The sequence below is a fragment of the Microtus pennsylvanicus genome, chromosome 6, assembly GCF_037038515.1.
Source record: "Microtus pennsylvanicus isolate mMicPen1 chromosome 6, mMicPen1.hap1, whole genome shotgun sequence".
NCBI classification, from domain to species: domain Eukaryota; kingdom Metazoa; phylum Chordata; class Mammalia; order Rodentia; family Cricetidae; genus Microtus; species Microtus pennsylvanicus.
In genome coordinates, this window is record NC_134584.1 from 41277967 (window position 1) to 41296586 (window position 18620).

Here is an 18620-nt window from a genome sequence, read left to right on the forward strand (position 1 = left end):
TGTGTGTGTCTGAAAAGTTTGTCAAGAGACCTTGAAAAACAACAAGACCTGTGTAAGTCACAAGTACATTTCCTCTCATTATCTGTAGCTTTGGTCGAATTCAAGCACAATTAGAAACAAAAGTGATAACAAGAACTTTGGTCTTTGCTCAAAATAAAAGAAAAAACCTCTAATTCTTCTTTCATGAGAATTACAGGTCTACCTTTCCTATTTCTTTATTTTGTTTTGTTTTAAGCCACACACATCATTTTGCAGTGACTTGAGTATTGTGATCATTATTGTTCTCAAGTTCCTGTTAAGGAGAGTAATAGCACAGAATAGATTAAGTCCTAGATCTGGGCTTCAGGAAATCAATGATGAGCCATGGTACTGTTTAAAAACTATTTAGGGCTCAATATCATCTCTTGAGGGTGCATATCATAACCTACCCCCACTTAACAGAACCCTTAGAGATAATATCCAATTAGAAGATGTAACAGAGCTTTAGAAATGGCCATTTGAAACACAAAACAAACCTGACGAGGAAATTGCCACAGTGGGTCTGGTAGAATTTCAAGAGAGATTTGCAGCTAATTGATTCAAGACATGTACTCAACACCTATTCTTTGTCTTCTATTGTGTCAGACACCAGAGAGGATGCAAATAATAATGATAATGTGGGATCACATGACAAGATTAAAGGTACATACAGTGAAACTAACAAGGAAACCAGAACAGGTCAAAGAGGTATCGATGATTTAGAAGGCAGAGACAAGAGGAAAGCCACAGGGCAAAGTGGGAAGGAACAGGTAGACAGAGAACACTGCTAGGTGGACCTGTGGGACCAGGACTGGGACAGGAGGTAGGGGATAAGCAAGCAGAGAAGACACCTACGGAGAGGGTGGGTGGGGCTAGACAGTGCCGCTTGGAAGAGGCAATTGATAGAGAAGATGGGTTAAAAAGCAAGACTCATTTTGAAGGATCCCTAGAGGAAAAGAAAAAAATTAAAGCCAGTAAAAGCAGATGAGTCTTTGTGAGTAAGAGCCACTGAGGAGCACAGACAACAGCGAAGGAAGTTAAGCTGAGAGGACAATGAGCAGAAAAGTTGCCTGGCATGAGCAAGTGAATTGATTCGGGGACAATCCCAGTTCTGCTACCCAGTGTGTACATACATAGAGAGAAGATGACCAAGAGGTCACAAAGCACCTTGACACCAGATGACACCGTCACTCTCCTCTGCCTCTCACTGCTTTGCCTCTTCGGTAATGATGGCCTCAGCTCACAGTTGATCCCAGTAATGAGTCAGACGAAATTTGAAAACCACAGCCATGTCAAGGACGATCTGAGCTTTGCCCTATTATTGGAAGCGTGGACTGTGGAAGCACAGTCTACCACTGGGAGATCTCAATAGCTGAGCAGAGTCCATTCTCCAAGCTTTATGATTTCCTTGTGAGATCAATGAGCTCATTCCACTGAAGGCTGTCACTGGATGACTACAGGATTCTGTCCATGAGACTTCCCTGCAACCAGCTATGAAAACATCACGAGGCTGATATTTAACCTTTTTATAAATGCTCATAGCCTCTACATTCTCTGTCCTAGGACCTCTCCACATGCCACCAGTGTTTGAGAGTCTTAGAAACTTGGTAACTTTTCCCACTACCTCAGGAGGTTAGGAGTGGACATGAGAGTGTCCTCTATGTAAGAGATAGGGACTCTGAGAGGGCATTCCCATGTGGCTACCTTGAGCTCCGCTTGCTTGCCCTGTACTTATCATCTAGCTAGACATCCGCCTGAGGAAAGGGAGGGCTCCACAGAAGCAGGCTGTCTTTATAAATAAAGTTCAAAACTATTTGGCTCCAGGAAAAATAGAGTAACATCAAGAGCTATTCAACAGCATTGTCAAAAACTTTATGTTTTTCCATCTAATAAACCACTTGGCTGTGGGGAAGATCGGGTATGGAAAAGATGTTAGAATGACAAAAGTACTTCTGGAGATACTTGTAGTAGCACACACACACACACACACACACACATCACACATCACACATTTCAAATGTCTTTTAATAAATAAAGACTTCATGGAGATCTGAGAGTAAAACAGTCCCACTTCTCAGTCCAGATAATGGTGACATACACCTTTCATCCCAGTAGCCACACTAGTTGCCAGAGAAACTGGTGGTACACGCCTTTAATCCCAGCCCCAGAGAAAATTATAAAATGGGAGGAGACAGCTCTCAACACAGTCTCCTTCTGAGATTCCAGGAGGCAGGGTCACCATTTAAGACTGAGATCGAGGTAAGAGTCAGTGGCTGGCTGTTCTGCTTTTCAGATTTTCATGTTGAACCCCAATTTCTGACCCTGAGTTTTTATTAATTGTGTTTCACACACACACACACACACACACACACACACACACACACACACACACGCCCCCTGCATTCACTGCACAGATGTGGGAAAGTTTCTCAAATTGTGAGACAGATGGATTTTATGCTCCTGTGCAAATTCTTCCAGTAGTCTCTAATTGATTTTTTTCGGGGGGGGGGGGGCTCTTCAGTCAATAAAACTCAGCAGTTGTTATAGCAACCTGCAAATGTACCTTCTTGGAGAATCATTTACCTCGTGAGTGGCTCATCTTATCACTTCACAACCTCTACAAACAATCTGGAGAGACAATTCTAAAAACTAATAATTCTGTTCATCTAAATAGCAAGCTTTTGAGGGATTATATTTTTAAAATATTAGCAATAAAATTATATTTCCTGAAGATTATGCAGTTTTTAAGGTTATTACTACATATTGGCAGGTGATTCAAAACACCAGCTTTATTTATCTGTTTATGGTTAACTCTCCATTACTGATGTTTATCTTTGTATCATTTGCTCATCCAAATGAGGAGTCTGGACAAAACTCTACTATAGCTGAGATCCTTGTAATTTCGCAGGGATGGGCTGTTCTTGCAAGTCTGATTTAATGTTTAGGTCACCAAACATTGAGTAAGTGTTTATAAAATTCTGGATACTTAGTAATCAATCTGATAGATGACCTTACCTTCTAGAAACAAGCATCACAGAGCCTGTGAGTGGCAATGTGGACAGTGAACATTTCCTTGTCATCCTTCTCCTGGATGTTTTCTTTCACTGGCCCGAGAAGTAGTCCCTCATCATTAACCCTGGCACTCCCCATCCCTTTACCGTGTCCATTGCTGTGTTCCCTCTCCTGGGTCTCCTCTTCCCTCTGCTTCTTACGTTCCTAGCCCACCACACTTCTCCCTACACACTTCTTTGGAAGTTCTCATTCACTCTGAGGCTTTATCAACCTAAAAACAGACAAATCACGTCCCCAGCAGTGAACCCATGATTAAGATTCAGGTCTCTACTTCCAGCTGAATGAACTGGGGTTTCAAACGAATTTATCAACACCAACAGCAAATAGCTTCCCCCACAAGTTTTCAAAATTAAAACCTAGGAAGTTACATTATAAGCAAAAATGTTACTTTCATATATCAGTATTTTTATTCTTACCATACTAACTTCCCTGGTGGGAGTGTTTGAAGAGGGTGAATCCCTGCCCGAGCTGAACATGATCCTCAGACTGACATTCTCCCCATGCACTTCCAAGCATTTAGTCTACTACAGTGCAACCTGTAACAACATATAAAAGGCTTCGCATTTAAAATTCTGTAGTTAAATGTTGTGTTGTCAGTTATAAGCAGATTCCATCTCATAACCTAAGTTTTAGATAGGAAAACCATTAAAGAAAGGTGAAGATAAAGGGAAAGATAGAATTTTTCTTCAAATATAATTAATTTACCTGGGAGAAAAAACAACAACAACAAAAAACAAAACCTAGTGGAAAAGAGTTTGTGTTGCCTCGAAATTAGAGTGAGAAGCTCAGTACTTTAACTGTTTTTATCATCTCTGGAGGGAAGAATGCCTAAGTCATCCAACACAAGTCAAAGAAACACTAAAGAGAAATTAAAGTTCTTCCCGGAAAGAACTAATTATATTTATTAATAGTTTCTGAGAATACAATTTTGATATGTTTTAATTTATATTAATATTTCTAATAAGGCAAATAATGGATAAAATTCCCAGTGACTTTGCATTCAGGTAATTTCATGGTCTGTGAGGCCAAACTGCTCAATTTCAGCCTTTTCCAGAGACACCCTGTAACGCTTTCCGACAACCACAACACATACACACATTTTACTATCTTTCCAAGCTAAACTATTTTCTTCCCTTTCTTTTGTCATTTAATTCTTTTTTGTTTCAATTACTTATTTGATCACCATTCTTAACACTTTCTATGTTGAGATTGGGAGTGAAATGTCAATCTTTATTTTGTAGAGCTTCAAGTATGATTTCTATATCAGAAATGCTTTCCAATATATAAAAAACACATGAAGCAAACAGGAGGAGAACAGAGATGTGAGCTGTGAGTTTATCCTGAAAGAAGGTGCCTGCAGTGCAATGGTTGGGCAGCTTCTGCTGGAAGGGATACAGAAAGACACCTTCTCTATCTGTGAATTTAAAGCCATGGGTATTTGATAATTCCTGGCTTAAGTAAACAATTCTTTTAAGGGAATCATCTTTTAAGATGGGAAAAGAGAAAGCTGTGGAATGAGGTATTCTTTCAAGCAGCAGCACCTCTGGATGTGTGAGGGGGACCAGGCACAATATGTCATTGTTTTCCAAAAGGTAACTATAAATCAACAGAGGCAAATCCCAGCACTAGCAGATGGGACTTGCCTCTTTGGACTATTTTTCCTTGGCTCCCGTGTCCTTGAAGAAAAGAGACCTGAAGGATATGAAGCATCATTACCATCTAGTTGGGAAAGTCTATCTCTGAACCTCAGTAACCCTGATTCTAGTTGTAACTGAGCCTGGTGACCCCAGGGTACTGATTTCTACTTTGGCACTCTCAATTTGTTCTTGAAAATCCCGGCTCTCATTGCTAGCCAAGGTAGGAGAGAGAACGGAAGGAACCGTGTGTGCAGTTGTCTGCCTGTGGGAGCTCTGAGCTTTTGGGACCCTTGGGCTGACCCTAATTAACATCCACCAGGGAAAATGATCACAGCCATCTGTCCCTGAGGGCTATGCTCTACTCCAGACATTATAACTCTGAGTTATGGAAGAGATGTTCACTGGATTTCATTTCATCTTAAAGCCCAGGCGAAATTCAGGGTATGTGACTCATAAGTCTATTTAAGCTCTTCTCCTGAGTCCTGTGACCATCCAATGATTCCATGATGGCATGGCACAAGTCAGGAAGGATTTAGTTCTTACTGAGAATGATTCTCCTAGATACAGTCTCACTCATGTTCAAATGTGCTTCTTCAAAATACACCCATCAAATCGGTACAGACATTGTCAAGGAGACTAGGGAGATCAAAAAAAAAAAAAGATTGTGGACTGAGTTGTTGGTCATCAGTCCAGTGAGGTTCGGAGAAGTCCACTGGGACGCCATTAAAATCTGTTGAGCTAAAACCAGCAAGCCAAGAATTCTTCCGGAACTGCCAAGGAGTCACGCCATGAGATTGCATCTTGATGGACAAGGAAGGCAGTTGCTTTACAATGAAATTTGGGAAGGTGATACAGAATGATTTTCATTTGTTCATTCCTTCAACCTTTCGTTTTTCCATTCCGTGTTGTTGAGCACTCACCATTGGTTAGACACAGGTGGTTCCAGCCTTCAGAGGGCCACAAACGCCATGGCTTTTACAAGCCACCGTGTAGGTCTCCAACAGAATTGAAGACCCAGTTTTAGAGGAGGTCAAGAGATTAAAAACATCCCCATTCAGAGGCACCGAGAAAGGCCACACTGACAGTGTTTGCAGCTGACTTGAAGGAAGGGCAAAACAAAACAAAATAAAACAAAAGATTTTCATGGATGGACGAAGAGATGATGTTACCTGTATGAAGAGCCCATGTACTAGAGAGTTTTTTTTAATTAAGATTTATTTATTTATTATGTATACAACATTCCTTCCATGTATGTTTGTATGCCAGAAGAGGGCACCAGATCTCATTATAGATGGTTGTGAGCCACCATGTGGTTGCTGGGAATTGAACTCAGGACCTCTGGAAGAGCAATCAGTGCTCTTAACCTCTGAGCCATCTCTCCAGCCCCTACTAGAGACTTCTAACCCATATAAAAGTGGCCTGTCCCAGACTGAAAAGACTGGCATTGGCTGTACACATTCTTCAGAATCAGTGCCAGGTTTAAAGAACAGAATGGCAAGACTGGATTTCACTTCGGACTAAGTACAAAGGTATCATTCCTAAAATTGGGGCATTTAATGTCAGGAGAAGTATAGGAAGAAAGTATTATACATATTTACCTATATCTCAACATCAATTTTTCAGTTGTTAGGTGCTGTTCCAATAGCTTATAAGCTTATATAGCTTATAAGGCTAATCCTCATGTGTTAGAATAGCATTGAATCTTTTTAAAGCTGGATTATATAATAGTAAATATCCTGAGGTCACTGGTTAAAGAGAAGCATGGAGTCCAACAGAAATGGGGCATCTCAAAGGGGCATGGCCAAGGTGTGAATCAGGCTGGATGTACTACAGCATTACTTGGGGAACATTAAAAAATCAGGCCAGAACCATAACATACACATGTACACAAAAACCAGAAAAACCAGAATCTCTGAAAATGGGGCATGTTCTAGTTGGCTTTCTGTTTCTGTGATAAACACCATGACCAAGAACAACTTGAAGAAGAGCTTGTTGGGTTTAGTGATTATAGTCAGTCACCCAGGGAAGAGAAGGCAGGAACCTCAGGGGAACAGAAGCAGAGCCATGTTGGCTTACTTCTTACCTGCTTCCTCTGGGTTGTTCAGATACCTTTTCCATACCAGCCTAACCAAGGTAGTACTAGCCACAGTCAGCTGGGCCTTCCTAGGTCAATTAGGATGTCCAGAGGCCTATCTGATGCAACGAATTGTTCAAATGAGATTAGAGCACCTATGTACATGGCAAACTGACAAAATCTGTGCGAGTCCATTCCTTGGCAGCGTGGACACACAAACACGTATATGCGGCCTTGAGGACAGACACCCCTCAAGATGACAGTCTAAAGGCTTCCATAGCTTAGACTCACAGACAGTGGCAGGGCAATGGAAACTTGAAGGTCCTTTAGCAGCATGGGGACTTTGTGTGTTGCATAATGCAAGTAGCCACTCCTTTTCTATGAAATTAAGTAAACTTCTGAAAAGTTGCCTCCATTATCTATTCTTGTACGACATAAGAAATTTACATGAGAAAGCAAGGCGAATCATAAGATCCAGCCACCGAGACTCTATGGTCACATTGTCATCTACTGTTTCAATGGTTTGGTGACGCGTGCGCATGCGCGCGCGCACACACACACAAACACACACGCCCCTAATCTCATTTCATAGCCATCAGCTTCTCATAACAGTGCGTGTTCTACTTACCAAAACTGCAGACCCATAAGCAGCCAGTGACAGGCACACTCCCATCTTGGTCATTTTTCAAACTAAGACCATAACATTGCCTTCAGGCACTCCAGTTTAATGAAGGATGATTTTCCCTCCTTCCACTTAAAAAAAAAATTGTTTTTCCTTTGCCCTTGCAGAACAATTCCACAATAAAACCAGGCTGAAGAGTCAGCAACTCTAATGGCGCTCAGCAGCGCGCCAACATCTATTTTTAAAACTCAAACCACCCTCTCCACATTTGCGCTGACTGCTCTTCAGCAGTTTTTTAAAGATTTATTTAAATCTTAATTGTAGTGTTTATGAAAGAAAGGGATTGCCAACTTCTGGAATTGGCAGGGAGTCCCGGCAACACTATTGAAATGTTCTAAGTACCTGGCTGCACACAGTTGTCTGTGGAGACGTGCAGACACCCCGCTATTGTTTCTGCTGGCTCACATTCTTTCTGGCTAAGCTTTCCCAGGAGGTAGAAAAGAGGTCAAGGGTACTCTATAATGTGTTGGGTATACTTAGATATAGTTACATCGCGTATTAGTAAAGGAAGGGACTTCTGATCCCTTTTTCTGGTGCTTTGAGTTTGCTGTGTCTTATTAGCTCTTAATCTAGGTTTCTTAATTCTAGAGATCCCTGTCCTCCTTACTGGCAACTGAAACTCATTCCTCAGAGAATATTCTTCATGACTGGAGAGACCATACATCCTATGCATCCCACTTTGCTCAGGATGGTTCCTGCTGATGCTCACATCCCAATAAACATACACAGCACTCCCTCCAAGTTCAAAAACCTTTCCCTTTGAATAACAAGTAGTCTAGCCTGGCTCGGGGTACCACACCCTGCAGCACCTTCAAGTAATATACCAAATTTTCTCTTTGATGTCAGGGCTCAAACTCATACACTCCCCAAAACCTTTGCAACCCGTTGTATTTACCATCACTTTCTCTAGTCAACAAAGCTAACCTGTGTAGCCTTTTCTAGGCTCTTTCTTACTATTTCAAATCAATATTTGGCCCCAGGAAATCCCCATTCCTTCCGAGAGCCACAGTGTGCAAAACTGTGTTTTCACTGAAGACCTTCTAGTCTCTCATCCTATGTGTCCATCCTCCTGTTTTCTTCCTTGAATCTGACTCAGAACCCATGTTGGTTCTTTATCTCAGGATAATCTGACTAATTTTCCCTTCTCAATCCTACACACATATCTTTTTATTTAAAAATATTTAAATATTTAAAATGAATCTGTTTCCAGGTAATAAAGATTTGTATAAGCCAGGTGGTGGTGACACAGGCCTTTAATCCCAGCACTTAGGAGGCAGAGACAGATGGGTTCCTGTAAGTTTGAGACCACCCGGGACAACAGAGTGAGTTCCAGGCCTGCCAAGGTTGCAAAGATAGACCCTGTCTTGAAAACAAACCAACAAAACAGATAGATAGATAGATAGATAGATAGATAGATAGATAGATAGATAGATGATAGATAATAGATAGATAGCTGTATAAACTGCTGATCTTGTGTTTCTTTTTTAAGTAGCACAAAGTGCTAAGAAGAATGTTACTAATATTTTAAAGTTGGATATAAGAAATGTAAATAGCATTTTAATTACCATTTTAATTACCAACTCTGTAAAATAAATAAACAAGCAAACAAACAAAGCTCATCTATATGTGTTCGATGTGTTCAGGTTTGAAATTTAAAAAGGCTCAAATCCAGGATGTTCTGATGCAGCTGGCAAAGGTCCAGATCTGTTTATTAACTTTACACACTAGTGGGTATGACTTTTCTCTCTCAGAGTAAAATTATCATAACTGAGAGCAGTAAAGAATAAACCCCACTAATCTAACTCATGGGGGACTGATTTCTAATTTAAAAAATGCCTGTTATTATTATTTGCCCCCAAGAAATGTAAATGCTACACTTTTATGAATACAGATGTGTTTGACTTAACCATGGTAGTATGTCCTTATAAACTTACAGTAATTTGAAAACATTATAGAGACTAGAAATAATGTTAGTACACTTACCCTATCAAACATCACAGATTAGTGGAGTCTTCCTTTAACATGCTCAATACAGTTAAATCAACCTACATCCAACATAAACCCTAAGTTATATTAGTGTTGGATATCTCATGCAATTTACTAAGTACTGTTCTGAAATTTAAAAATAGCAACACTTAACAAATTGTCAGCCAAACTGTCCCAATGACGTTTTCTTATTCTAGCGATTGCTTCTAGTGACAGGCATATGACATTCAGGGAAATGCCATTGAGTAGGATAGGCTCTCTCATCCTCTTGGAGTGTGCAGGCAAAGCTACGCCCACGCAATTTCATACAGATCCATCTCCTGTCTTCTAGATTGCAGGGGACAGTGATTGCTCTCTTGCTCCGGCTTTTTTCCCTTCCCCTTCTGTAGATTCCCTCCATTATTCCCTGAGAGTTTGCCTTGTGGTAAGAGACAGATCATTCCCTCCAGGCCAGAAATCTAAGAGGCAGCCTTGATCCTTTATGGATTTTTGAAAGGGTCCCAGTCTCCCCAAAAGTCATTGGTAAGGTTATGTGTGCTGAGTTGCTCTTGTAGATTGCTAACTGTGTTTACTAGGATCCCAGTCTCCCAAGAAGTCATTGGTAAGGTTATGTAGGTGAGTTGCTTCTGTAGATTGTCTGCTGTGTGCACTTTGTGGCACTCACTAACTTTATTCTCAGCAGGTGACTTCCTCTGGTCTCTCAGGCCCAACCCTCACCCCCAGGACCCTCTATTTGATGTTGGTGGATGCTCCTTCCCCATGCACATACGTGGTATTTCATCTGTGAAGGCTTTCAAGGAGACTTTCCTACTCTGTCTAGTAAACCATACCCTCTCCTGGCTTTCTCTTTTGCCTTTAACTTTAATTAGTTTCCAATCACTCAGATTTTTTTATTTTTGAAAAGGAAGTGAAGAATTCTAAAGACTGAGAACCTGCATTACCTTCTCATCGGCCAGGGTCCGAAGAGCAAATCATTTGCTTCCAGAGAATTTTTTTCTAAATATAAACTGTCAAGAAAAGAGATGAATTAATTACAATTTTCTGAATTTACAACCATAAAAGGGAAACTCATTCAAGTAAAGCTTGGCATAACTTTTCATGTCTACTCTGGACAGCCTGAGCTACCTGTGAATGGAGGTAGACTGAGGTTTTAGGAAGAATTTTCTGACTTCTAGGAATTGCTAACAGGGTAAATTTGGCTAAAAGTACCAGACATAGTTGCATGAAAATATTTTTATGAAAGCTGCCACTCCGTAAATCAGTATATACCGGCAATAATTGCGGAGCATTAGAGCATAGCATAGAGTCACGGTGACTGTTTTTATGAAGCCCACAGAGGCTATTCTGTAATGTTTGGATCTAGCACTGACAGAAGATATAAACCAGACATTAGGAACATCCTAGATGAAAGAGCATGACCTGGGGAGCCAGACTTTAATCCTGGCCTTAATTTTCCATTTGGGTCCAGGGGGTCATGCAAAAATGGGGACAGACCACCAAAGTCTAATAAACCAGAAACAAACTTTATTTCAGAAACCAGATTCCAGGAAAAAATTAAAATAAAATGAAAAATCTCCATGGGGCACAAAAAGCTTATCAGCTAGCAGAGACCACAGCCAGAGATGAATTTTGTAAGGCTGTGGCAAAGGCCGGTTCCTAAACCCACCTTCTTATACTAAGGTGTTCCAAGCATTAGGTCTGAACAAAGGAATTTTTATTTTGAGGTAAAACGCAGATACAGGTTGCCTTTCTTCACAATCTCCATTTACAGAGTCTTTCAGTTAAACTAGTGTTTGTACTGATTGTCTTCCTTGGTACTTGCAGGTGGTGTTTACTGAAGACCTGTGTGCTCCTCTTTGATGCTGCCAGGTTCACATAACAGGGATAATGCATAACCCAGAAGTCATATATCTATCTCCTAAAAGTTGACTCAGCTCATATCTGTATGCTAGCTCTCAGTTAGCAGAGAGATGCTTTGGCCTTGTAAATAGAGCTATGGGTTGTTAAGCGGAATAACCCACTGTTAATAGTTAATCCTCAAGCACTGAGAAAGCTGCTGACAGTCTGTTCTCATTCTCCTACGCTTACAACTTTATATTTCTTCATTTCTACATTCTTATTTCTGGAATCTACATTTTTACATTCTTATTCTTGGACCCTTCATTCCATATATGTGACACATCTATATTTTTCAACTGTAAAATGAATATTTTAAAGGCGCTACTTCATATAGTCTGGATCCAAAGCAAGAAAATTCATGTAAAGTACACAGTACAGAGATTCCTACAGATTTCCCATCCAAGGATGTCACAATGAAACCTCATTAGTTCAGGCTCTGTTACTTGAAAATGTACTAGATTTACTGCTCTGTTTCATGGGCATCTCTTACAAAAAGTATAGCTTGCTAATTGATAATGCATATCAATGCTATTACAAACTGAAAATCTTTTACAAAGAACAGCTATGAATGTTCATGTTTATACTTCATTAATAGGCTGAGGTGGAAATTATCTCCTTTATCATTGAAAGCCTAATGAAATGTTAAGGAGTTGCAAGAAAATGTGTGACAGACTTAAAGGAACGGATTCTACTTGGAAATGCATTGCACTTACTGCATACAAGCAGTAGTTCTTGCATCATCAATGGCCCTTATCTCTCTGTTTTCCTGCTTGATTATTTTGCGTGTGTTCATATTTTTGCTTGCATGCATGTCTGTGTGAGGGTGTCAGATCCCCCTGGAAATGGGGTTACAGACACTTTTGAGCTGTATTGTGGTTGCTTGGTATTGAACCCAGGTCCTCTGGAAGAGCAGCCAATGCTCTTAACCACTGAGCCATCTATCCAGCCCCACCATTATCTATTTGAAAGTTAACCCAAGAGAAACCTAGCTTTCCTACACTTTTAGAGATTTTATATTTTGAAAAAAAAAAGTCCAGAGTTATTAGAGGGAGTGGAACAATTCTACACTTCTCATTTTTCAGAAACACCTCTCCTCATGGGTAAATAAAAATGCTTTGATTTTTTTCTATTTTTTTGATAAAACAAATTCCCCATGAAGCAAACCTGCAAGGATATAATATGGAAGTCCGTGCTTGGTAAACTCCATCTAGAAATAATAGAGCTGACAAATTATTTACAAGTTCAGTCCCTTTATAACAGAGAACAAAGGAATATGTGATTCTCTTCCCCACCATTTCCAATCCACCAGCTTCTCCCAGCCAATTAGTAGCAATCAATCCTGTAATTAGCTAACATCTGCTGGACACCTGCTTCTACTAGATGCTGTGTCAGATACTTCCAGGAATTACATACGGGATGAGCAATTTAACTGGAGAGCAAAATGAACTTAGTAGAGGGGGCCGGCAGGGAATGGACAGAGACTTGCTCATTGGATACAGAATTCCTCTTGGGTGTCACAAAGATGTTCTAGAATTGGGTTCTAGTGTTGGTGCAGCATTTTATGTTAAAGGCTATGAATACAGACCCTTCAAAATGACTGCTATGCTGAATTTTACTTATATAACTTTCTTAACCAGTAAAAACTCTTAATTAAATTCCAAATATATACTAGAAAAGAATTATCAGGGAGCCGGAACTGTTCAGGGTGAGTTGGCTCACCAGGCAAGACCTTAGAGCTATTATCCAAGGGAACTCAGCTCTTTCTGGGAGACTTCAGACTGAAATGGCTACAGGACACGAGCAAGTGAGATAAATAATTAATAAGTGTAGCAATCAGGTGTGAGATTTAAACATGATTTGCTGTACATCGGGTACATAGAGAAAGGCTTTTGCAAAAGCATTGGGATGCTTTTGACCTTCTCTTGAACAAAGAAGCCATTCTCTGTGCAGTTGCCACTTCCCCACCAAGGATACAGATGTTAATACCAAGAAATCTAAAGAAGAGTGCAAAGACAACTGACAATTAAAACACAGGTTTCATGTCAGGGACAACAGGAAGGGCAGGGACAGTGGTCAGCCAGAGAGGAGCTCTGTCAAGAATGTCAGACACGGGGCCAGAGCACTGCATGCTCTTCCAAAGGTCCTGAGTTCAATTCCCGGCAACCACGTGGTGGCTCACAACCATCTTTAATGAGGTCTAGTGCCCTCTTCTGGCCTGCAGACATACACACAGACAGAATATTGTGTACATAATAAATGAATATTTTTTTTAAAAAAAAAGAATGTCAGACACAGGCTCATTGGGTTGAAGACTCCAAGGTTTAATGACAGTCCCCAACCTTGATGATAAATAGGGAAAATCCTGACTAAAAATTCAAAGGTCTTGGCACCAGATGCAGCACTCGGCAAATTCTGTTTTGGCTGCGGGGAGAAGATGCACAGCAGGGTGCAGGGAGGATTCAGGGAGACTCATGTGGGAAGACAAGCAGTGGGGTGGCCTGTGAGTCATTTACCAGATGTGCAAGGGACAAGCATGGTAGAAGTGGAGATTTGGATGTGGAGGTGCAGGTCTGAGAACTGGGGGACGTCTGAGAAGGTACAGAGTGAATGCCCAGCTAAGGAACTTCACTCAACAGAGAATGAGATATTCCTGTAGCCTGTGCAGACTCAACTCCAGCAAAGTTAGGCAACCTTTTTCTTATCAGTGATGGAATCTGAGCATTTCTGGCTCTGAAGAAGGCAAAACTAGAATGTGGAAGGTTAAGGGCAGGAAGGAGACCTTTTAGGTCAGCATTTCTCAACACTGTATGATGACCCTTGTCTAGGTTCTGAATCCCACCATCTGGTTAAGCCTGGGTGGCAACCGGAACTCGGGGTGTGAAAGACCTGTCCATTTTGTTTGTTTTCTATTTTTATCAACATTAGCCTTGGGCCAAGCTCCTGTTCCAGCTTCCGGCTTCTTTCTTTGGACATTCTTCAGGGAAGTGGGTCAAACCCTCATCCCTCCCCCCTCCTAAAGTCTGTCTTTTGGCTGGGCCCCAGCATGGGACCAGCTAATATGACAGTTGGTCCTGCTGCTTTGAAGGCCTTATTTCTGGCCCAACTGTCATCTGCCTGGCAGCCCAGTGACCTTTTCCTGCAGTTCTGGTTCATCTGATTCCACAGGGAAAGTGAAGATGAGACCCTGTGGCTGCAACTCCATGAAGAAATGGAAGATAAGATAGGAAAAACATCAAGAATCTAAACAGTTACCTGGTAGACGTGAAATGGTTGCTACAGTACAGTTTTAGAAGGTACAAGGGGACAGGATGTAATTATGATTTTCTCTCAAACCTGAGAGGTCAGAGAGCCCAGGGAGTGGTAAGCACTTCTTTCCTGGGGTTAATTAAAAAAAGGATTTAATAAAAAGAAACATACTATAGTGAAAAATAGTGTTTTACTATATGACAAAACTATTAACTTTTGGAAGGAAATTTAATATCATTTACAAAACTGAATAAACTCACCGGACAAAGGGTCTGAGAGGGAAATGGTTTAACACTCAATATTGGAACAGTGGCTAACACAGGACAATAACAGTAGGGCGCTGTGACATTTCAGAACTCTTCATGGCAAAGGGACAGCCTAGAGCCTTCCCCCTCCATGAGTAGCATGCCTTTGGCCTCATGGCCCTGGCTTGTTTCCTGGTATGTAGCCATCTGAAAAAGTACCAGGCTTCTCTGACCCTTTCTAGCAAAGACCTTCAAGGAACAAGGTAGAGAACCATGGCAGCAGGCCAGGCCTGTGACACTAGCCACAAAACCCAGGGATTGTGATGCCCCTGCTCACCAACAGTATCCTTCCAGATAGCCGGCTGCTCCTTCGGCTCTCCAGAGGTGATAGCAAATGGGTTGGACTTAATTAGTGTCTGGATACACCTGACGTGGGTTTTAGAAAGCTCAAGAATTATTCTTTCTAGGCCAGGCCCAGAACCCCCAGGCAGGAACGTGCTGGCTGGGACATGCGCTCTTCTGTGTTTGGAGCAATGCTGCCTCTGCCAGAGAGCAGTTGGAAATGTTCTCCTACAGGGAGAATGGGAAAGCATTCACTGAGAGTGTGCTCTTCTCAGCTGCTGAAGACACGTGGTGTCATTACTAACGGTCGAGCATGTGGCATAAGGAGCAGGTGTCCAGGGCAAGGAGTTAAAACAGTGACTTTGTCAGGGGTTCTGCCAGGCTTCCTATGTGACCTTGGTCAACTTGATGGTGATGATCTGCACTTTCCTCGGCAGTGAACTGGAAACAAACTTAGAAAAGGGTTTTCTTTTTTTTTTTTTTTTTTTTTTTTTTATGTACAGATTTATTGTATTTAATTTTCTATTTAAATAGTTTTTCTAACAAACTTAGCATCCCAAGTACAAATGCACACCTTTTCATGGTAATGAATTGGACTTACGTATATCTTAATGATTCAGCATCACAATTTCCAAGTCTCTTAGGTGTTTTAATACAATTTTTTTTTTAAATTAATTAATTTATTTATTTATTAAAGATTTCTGTCTCTTCCCCGCCGCCGCCTCCCATTTCCCTCCCCCTCCCCCAATTAAGGGTTTTCTAGCCGGGCGGTGGTGGCACACGCCTTTAATCCCAGCACTCGGGAGGCAGAGGCAGGCGGATCTCTGTGAGTTTGAGGCCAGCCTGGTCTACAAGAGCTAGTTTCAGGACAGGAACCAAAAAAGCTACGGAGAAACCCTGTCTCGAAAATTAAAAAAAAAAAAAGGGTTTTCTAAGACCCTTAGTTAGGGCTTCTTTGACTGGTGTGTTGCTGATCTTGGTGGGTAAAGGATTCCAAGAACAAGAAATTTTGTCGAGGTAGCTGAGGTAAAAATACCAAGATACTGGGAGGTAAAATCAGAGAGTCCCTGGAGCTCCTACAAGAATGAAGGCTCCATTGTTTCCGTCTGTGCTTGTGAGTTTAAACATGTCTGGACACAGGTAGAGGACGTGAATGGCTACTCCCAGAGAGGTTTCACCTTTGTGCTTCAAATGGACACAGAAGTCTGGGTTGCACGATAAACTCCCATTTCCCCCCAGATCTAAACGACTAAATAACAGACTACCAAAAGCTGGGATTGCGTTCTTGTGCCCCCGCTGTTTAAACATCATGCTTTATGATAGATTTATGCTGTGGGTCACTGAAAAGCAGTTTCATTTTTCAGAACCTTCTGTAGCTGTTCGTTTTTTAGGCCATAAAACGATGTGGCTTCCATAATCCCATCGGGTATTTTAAATTATTAGAAGAATGTATTGTTTGGTTCGCTGACACTCTCAGGTCCGTTTAATCACCTTCAAACTATTTAAATTAATGAAAGTGTATGCGAATTACTAATTGCCCTAGAACTGATCATTTAACTGCAACAAAATTGTAGTTCCTGTCTTCAGGCCACACGGAAAGGCAGGGAAGCCTGCAGGTGATTAATTGGTGCTGTCTTTCTACCACTTACCAGCCAACCGAGGGAATGTTTAAACAAATCGCTCATCCATTTTGGGCTTTCATTTTCCTTAATCAGAAAACTAGAAAAATTGGTGCCAGCTCATGGATGAAATAAGGTAGAAATATTCCAAGTGGTTTCCGTATTCTCTGCGCAGTACTGACCGCTGGAAAAAATGCCCGTTTGTTGTCCCTAACTCTGCTGCCGTCACACTTTCCCAATTGAGGGTCATAATAATGTTGTAAGACGGGCGAAGCAAATATCATAAATCATAAAAGAGAGCTTTAAGATCAAAATTCGCTCATAGTATCAGATCCAGTAGGTCAAAGCCGCAAGATGGAACTTGCTGTCAAACCTGATGTCCTGAGCTCAGTCCCCACATGGTAGGAGTGAACAGATTCTTGCTTGTCGTCCTCTATCCTCCACACCCACATACATACATGACCACATACGATAAAGTACAATAAATAAACAAAAACAATGAAGATTAGAAACCTTGCAGGTTGACAGTGGCTGTCAAGGTACTTGGATTGGCAGTCCCCACATTCTCGTCGTATGCTGACCTCCTCACCATGCTAGCTGGGGAGAAGAGTGGTGTATTAGCACATGGATCTCCTAGATATTCTGTCCCAAGTAACTGCCTGCCTCTAGGACCCCACCATAACGTGGAGGCAGTCAGGACAGTTTTGATTTTATGGTCAGAGATCATGTTACTGTCCCCAGCTTACAGAGCAGCAGCATAAGGTGGCTTAAGGCCCAGATAAAGGAGTTAACTTTGACAAAGGTGTGTGTGTGGGGGGGTGGATCCACATCCTTTATCAGTGGCTCGGTGCTTCACGTTTGGCCCTCTCCCAACCACACTAACATGTGGTAGAAGTGCTGGCTGAAATGATGGCTGAGCTGACACTGTAGCCACGTCCTGGCTTTGTCCCAACAATTATTTTTCCACCGAAGTTTCATCCAAAGAGCTTATATGTTCACTACATCATTGGAGCCTTCTGAAACAATGTCCCTTTCCATTGATCCTGGGACAAAAGCTCCAGCCCCTAGAAAATAACAGGCAAAAGAGCTCCGATCATTAAGCCATGACATTGCTCAGAGGGTGCTTGCCTTGCTTTGGTCTGGATCCAGTGGGAAAGTGAATGAATCCAACCCTAGGGACCGTGCTGACATTAGGAAATTCAGCACTACCTACCAGCTGGCCTTGTCTGAAGATAAAGAAATGTCCACTGTAAGAGAATAACAGGATCATTGTGCCGACAATAAAACAATAAAAGAGAAACAGAAGCCAAAGGTGGACTGAAACACCTTGTGCTGTTTTCTAGAACCTCAATCTACTGATGATTAACCTCCCAGTCCTGCAATAACTTGCTCAGATCTTGTCAGGGCAGCAGCTGAAACGCAACCTGGGTTTAATCATCTGATCAAATAGCACTGTGTAGAAATTAGAAATTGTAACTCATGAAAATCATTTATTTTCTCTTTCAATTCTCTTTCAGAAAATTAATATTTTTTGTTTGTTTTGTTTTGTAGTTATGGGGGGTATTTGAACATAGATGCGAAGTATTAGGCTATGTTTTTTCTTTTGGTACCAGGAACCAGGCATTTTAAAAAAAAAATCACTGGATTTAATAATTTTGAATCTTTGTGTCTCCTCTGAGATAGGACCAGATGCAACCAGAAGGATTTATAGGGTGTAAAATTGAGAATGGATTAGAAAAGGCTTTCTGTATTCTGCCCAACACATCCTAAATCAACATTCTCCCCAGCGGACCAGACCAA

General features: G+C 41.3%; 1 protein-coding gene across 2 annotated transcripts in view; it reads left to right on the forward strand.

Annotated features, from left to right (window-relative positions):
- Rab3c (RAB3C, member RAS oncogene family) overlaps positions 1–18620 on the forward strand; it is a 193068-nt gene that overhangs the window by 165176 nt on the left and 9272 nt on the right. The window lies entirely within an intron of this gene.